Genomic DNA, 6,359 nt, shown 5'->3' with positions numbered 1-6,359 from the left:
CAAATACTACCAAAGAAAAATTTTCTGGTGATTATGCGTGCGATGTGTGCACACCAAGCATGGGATGCACATGTACAATCACTCTAAGTAGTAGCGCTGGTTTGTTCAAGACCAGCGAATAATATTAATTAGTCTGATACAGTCAAATTGACTGTATTTTATTTGTGACTGATGGGTTGTTTTTTCCATTACCCATAATCCTGGGTATTGCAGCTAAGAGGCTCAGAAATAAAACAGTAGATTAGGAATTGTAAACTCCCCTCGTATTTTGGGTTGCAAGAGGGCCTGGTGGAATTTTGAATGATTTTTAAACTTTTCATATATTTTAAAAAGTGTTTGTTTGATGTTTTTGTTTTCTTAATGGTAATACGCTCATTTTTGGGAAAGAAATCCTTCTGAAAGTTTTTTGTCATTTGTTGAGAGTCACTTTAATGGTCTGAACTAGGCCAAAATACTTCTAATTTATTAACATTCAACTTGTATCCTGAAAGATTACTGAAAAATGTTGTTAACTTCTCATAAAGGTGAAATTAAATTGAATGTGAGAGTGACTAGTTGCCTGCATATATAGGGTTACTTCGTGTTTGATGTTTCTGCCCAAGAGGCAAGTTGGGCATGTGGCTCTATACAGACAGTCTGACTGAAAAATTAGTTTTCCTTGGAAAAATTATCTTCCATGGATATGGATCTGAAAAACCCCTAACTAAATAAAGATTGCAGGTCTGTTCTCCTGACTAGACCTGGCTAAGTCAAGGGAGTGATCCTTTGTGAATAGTTAAAATGAGCTGCAGGACATCTCTATATTATAGACATTCCACTGGCAAGATGTGGAAGTTGCTTTTAATCTGGGAGGCTGTACCATGAGGACCGCAGGCACTGAGGCAATGCAAGGTCGTAACAGGTTTGAATGCATGGTCTAATCCAATTAGACAAATCTATGAGATGAGCTTTCCTCTCCTTCAGACTTGTTTCTATAAATTATAATTTATGGAAACTATGAACAGGTATAGTCCTATCCTGATAGCAACTCAAGACAGTTTTCATGTTTATTTTATTGTTTTGGCAAACATATTAATGAAATGGATATTATGAATTATTGCTATAAATACTATGTATTCCACTCTCCATACAAAGGGTAAAATATAGTGGGCCTGGTCCAAGGGACTTCATGGGAGCTGGCTAAAACAACTGCACCTGGATGATTGGTAAGTGGATTGTATGGATTAAGCATCTGTCAGTTAGCTGGAGGATACCCAGAGGAGCTGGTCCACAGGGCAGGGGTATAGCCAAACCCGTCTAAGATTCCTTTCTGTGCAACTGCTTTGCAACACAAGGAGGGTCCACACCAATGCCCACCTGAACTAGCCCATGTTTAATTCTGGGAACAAGGTCCAGGCTGCCAAAAGCAAAGAGAAGGTCAAGGGGTGATTTGATTGCAGTCTATGAGTACCTACATGGAGAACAAATATTTAATAATGGCCTCTTCACTCTACCAGAGAAAAGTATAACATGGAAGTTGAAGCTAGACAAATTTAGAATGGAAATAAGGTATATATTTTTAACAGTGGGAATAATTAACTACTGGAACAATTTATCAAGGGTCATGGTGGATTCTCCATCACTGATCATTTTTAAATCAAGATTGGATGGCTTTCTATAAGATTTGCTCTAGGGATTATTTTGAAGAAGTTCTATATACTATACATATAAAATGATGGGGTCTAAATGAGCTGTTACCACTCAAGAAAGATCTTGGAGTCATCGTGGATAGTTCTCTGAAAACATCCACTCAATGTGCAGCGGCAGTCAAAAAAGCAAACAATGTTGGGAATCATTAAGAAAGTTATAGATAATAAGACAGAAAATATCATATTGCCTCTATATAAATTCATGGCATGCCAACACCTTGAATACTGTGTGCAGATGTGGTCACCCCATCTCAAAAAAGATATACTGGAATTGGAATAGGTTCAGAAAAGGACAACAAAAATGATTAGGGGTATGGATCAGCTTCCATATGAGGAGAGATTAATAAGATTGGGACTTTTCAGCTTGGAAAAGAGACGACTCAGTGGACGATATAATAGAGGTCTATAAAATCATGACTGGTGTGGAGAAAGTAAATGAAGTGTTATTTACTCTTTCTCATAACACGAGATCTAGGTGGGGGGGGGTGTCACCAAATGAAATTAATAGGCAGTAGGTTTAAAACAAACAGAAGGAAGTATTTCTTCACACAACACACAGTCAACCTGTGAAACTCTTTGCCAGAGGATGTTGTGAAGACTATAATAGGGTTCAAAAAAGAACTAGATAAATTCATGGAGGATAGGTCCATCAATGGCTATTAGCCAGGATGGGCAGGGATGGTGTCCCGAGCCTCTGTTTGCCAGAAGCTGGGAATGGGCGACAGGGGATGGATCACTTGATTACCTGTTCTGTTCATTCCCTCTGGTGCACCTGGCATTGGCCACTGTCAGAAGTCAGGATATTGGACTAGATGGACTTTTGGTCTGACCCAGTATGGCCATTCTTATGTTCTCTGGCCTGTGTTATACAGGAGATCAGACTGAATGATCACAATGGTCCTTTCTGGTCTTAGAATCTATGAAAAGCTAGTGACTTTGAGCTAAAGGGCCCTGTAATTTATACTGGGAAAGCCCAAGTACAACAGAGAAACAGGCAGTGTGGTAAAAGCAAGGGTGGGAAAGAAGGGAGATTTTTTTTGGCAACAGGGATATATAGAAGGCCAATGTCTGTCCAACATCTAAGGTATGAAAAGAGTAGGGCTGTCAATTAATTGCAGTTAATGCATGCGATTAACGCAAAATAAATTAACTAGATTAAAACAAATAGCCACAATTAATTGCAGTTTTAATTGGACTATTAAACAATCCACTCAATCCTATTTCTTGTTCAGCCAATTGCTAAGACAAACAAGTCTGTTTACATTTATGGGAGATAATGCTCCCTGCTTCTTATTTATAGTGTCACCTGAAAGTGAGAACAGGTGTTCAGATGGCACTGCAGAGTATTTACATGCCAGCTATACTAAACATTTGTTTGCCCCTTCATGCTACATTGTTTTGGTGTTGAGTGCAGTTATGTAAAAAAAAATTCTACAGTTGTAAATTGCACTTTCATGATAGAGAGATTGCATAGTACTTGTATGAGGTGAATAGAAAAATACTATTTATTTTGTTTATCCTTTTTACAATGCAAATATTTGAAATAAAAATAATAAAGTGAGCACGGTACACTTTGCAGTCTGTGTTGTAATTGAAATCAATATATTTGAAAATGTAGAAAAAAATCCAAAAATATTTATAATAAATTTAAATTGGTATTCTACTATTGTTTAACAGCAAGATTAAAACTGCAGTTAATTGCAACTATTTTTTAAAATCTCACAATTGTGGTGCCCTCAATGGTTGAATCTTTTTCATTTCTATAGGTAGGTAATTTGAATTGATTCCCTTCTACTGGTTTAATAATACTTGTATTTCTGTGAAGCAGGTGGATTCTAATCCCATGAACCAGGAGCTATGCTCCAAGGTGGAGGACCCTAGGTTGGGGTGGTGCATATCCCCTGCATCCTGGGAGAGGAGATGCAGGGATGATCCGAAGCTTCAACACTTGTTGGACACACAGGTGAAACAGGTAAGGATACCAAGCTTGCCTTGGCCATATCTGTACTGTAAGGATAAACTTGGCTTTGACCTGTCTGATCTGGTTCATCACTCCTAGTATTAGTGATGCTGGAGTAGAACAGACCTTTCATACAAGAAATAAAAAAGATATCTCTGAAACAGTGGTGACCTAGATCTCTTCTTGAGTAGAATAAGGGATACTTTTTGTTGCTGAATGTGGCAAGTGGGTCTACCTCTGGAAGTCCCCATCTTTGGAATATCCTGTAAAGAATTTGAGAGTCAAACTCCCATTTGGAGTCCTGGAAGAAGCGCCTGCTGAGCATGTTGGCTGTGACATTCTGGACTCCAGGAAGGTAAGAAGCTGAGATTTGCATCTGATAGGCTATATACCAGTTCCACAATTTTATACCTTTGGTGCACAGGGAGGAGGATCTTGCTCCTCCCTGTTCATTGATATAGAATATGCAAGTCACATTGTCCATCATGATCCTGAATGATTTTCCCCAATGAGAGTTCATCAGCTGTAGGAACCATGACCACTTTGTCTAAGTCAGGGGTAGGCAACCTATGGCATGTGTGCCGAAGTCGGCACACAAGCTGATTTTCAGTGGCACTCACACTGCCCAGGTCCTAGCCACCGGTCTGGGGGGCTCCGCATTTTAATTTAATTTTAAATGAAGCTTCTTAAACATTTTAAAAACCTTATTTACTTTACATACAACACTAGTTTAGTTATATATTATAGCCTTATAGAAAGAGACCTTCTAAAAATGTTAAAATGTATTACTGGCACGTGAAACCTTAAATTAGAGTGAATAAATGAAGACTTGGCACATCACTTCAGAAAGGTTGCCGACCCCTGGTCTAAGTTGTCTCCAGCCAGTGAATATCCTTCTGAGCCAGCTCTGAAAGCAGCAGAGGTGTAGTATTGTATGCTCAGTCACAAAGATGCAAGCTGCCATATGACTCAGGGGATGTGAACAGTTCCTTATTGTAGTTTGGGGACTTCCTTGAACTGTCCCCAACCAGAGTTGACAAAGTTATGAATCTTGCTGTGGGCTATCAGTGAATCCAAGTATGCCCCTATGAATTGTATTCTCTGTACAAGGGCTAATGTGGATTTTTTTTGTTTGTTTTTTGTTTAGCTGGAGATTCAATTCCTGGAAGAGAGAAAGGGCCATCTGGGTGGAAGTCAGTACTGTTTTGTAAGATCAGCCCTTGAGTAATCAGTCGTCAAGATATGGGAAGACTAAAATCGCTTCTAAATGAAGGTAAGCAGCTACTACTGCTAGGCTCTTTGAGAACACTCTTGGGACTGAAGAGAGGCCAAAGGGAAGTACTCAGTATTGAAAATGATCCTGGCCTATAGTAAAAGGTAGGTATTTACTATGCACTGTGTGTATCACTATATGGATATAAGCGTCCTGAAGGCTGAGGGCTGAAAACGAATCCCTGCCTCTGCAGAAGGAATTATAGCTGCCAGAACCACCGTCCTGAGACTTTACAGATTTGTTCAGGAGTCTTAGATCTAAGATCAGTCTCCACCAATTGTCCTTGTGAGGAGCGGCGACTGGCTCTATAATGCCTAAATAAAGGTGAATGCCCTCTTGTCTCAGTATTGTCTCATGAGAGGAGTCCCTGAAGAGGGATGGAGGGTAAGAGGGAGAAGGAGAGATGTAAAGTGGATGGTATAGCCTGATGTTATGACCTACTTATCTGTTGTAATATGCTGTCAAACATATTGAAAATGGGAAAGGTGGTCACCAGAAGTGGGATGGTGGGCCAATGGTTGAAGTTTGTGAACTAGAATTGAGGAAAGATTCGAACTCTTGACTTACCCAACAAAATTGTTGTTTTGATGATCACTGAGTACTTGCTGAAGGAAAGTAGTTAGTTCTTTGTCTGGAAATTTTGTCTCTTCCTAGCAGGTTCAGTGGGTCTATGAAACCCAGAGAACTGACAGGATGCGATCTCTGAACATTTTGAGACCTACTATATCTCCTTTTGTTCATAGTAGTCTATATATCCAGAGATCTTGGCCCTGAACACCATTAGTGTGTGCAGAGACTTATCCGTGGTCATGGACAAGAGCGTTCAACCATCAAATGGGAGGTCCTCAACAGTGTTCTGAACCTCTCTCAGGAACCCTGAGAGTTGGAGCCATGATGCCCTACACATAATAACCGTTGTGGAGATGGATCTGGTGGCAGTGTCCAAGACATCCAAGGATGCTTGAAGAGAGGTTCTGGCTAATAACTGACTCTCCGCCATGATGGCTTGGAATTATTCCCTATGCTCCTGTGGAAGATGCTTAATAAAGGCTGCACATTTATTATAGTTTGTGAAGGTATGCTTGGCCATGATTGCCTGATAGTTTGCAATCTGAAACTGGAGGGTCACAGATGACTAAGACTTCTGACCAAAAAAGGACTAACTTCTTTTGGTCTTTGCCCTAAGGGGTAGACTCAGAGTAATGCTGTATACCCTGCTCATTTAGAGTATCCACTATCAGGGAAATAGGTAGGCTGTGGGAAACAAAAATGCTGAGTTTTTGGGCAGAGCATAATATTTCTTATCTGCTCATTTACAAATTGGTGGGATGGTGGCAGGAGTTTGTGACACAGCCTAAGCTGGATCCAAGAGAACCTCATTAATGGGTAGAACAACACGAGTGGGAGTTGCTGATTGTAAAATGTCCAGCAGCTTGTG

General features: G+C 40.0%; 1 long non-coding RNA gene across 1 annotated transcript; it reads left to right on the top strand.

Moving 5' to 3' along the window:
• The first annotated feature begins 3,341 nt into the window (after window positions 1-3,341).
• On the top strand, window positions 3,342-5,969 carry LOC123349131. The gene is made up of 4 exons (XR_006573386.1): window positions 3,342-3,660; window positions 3,840-4,003; window positions 4,796-4,921; window positions 5,665-5,969. It is a non-coding gene; the product is annotated as an uncharacterized LOC123349131 (long non-coding RNA).
• The last annotated feature ends 390 nt before the right edge of the window (window positions 5,970-6,359 follow it).

Source organism: Mauremys mutica, chromosome 14 (assembly GCF_020497125.1).
Source record: "Mauremys mutica isolate MM-2020 ecotype Southern chromosome 14, ASM2049712v1, whole genome shotgun sequence".
NCBI lineage: Eukaryota > Metazoa > Chordata > Testudines > Geoemydidae > Mauremys > Mauremys mutica.
This window is presented reverse-complemented; position numbering and strand designations above follow the sequence as displayed.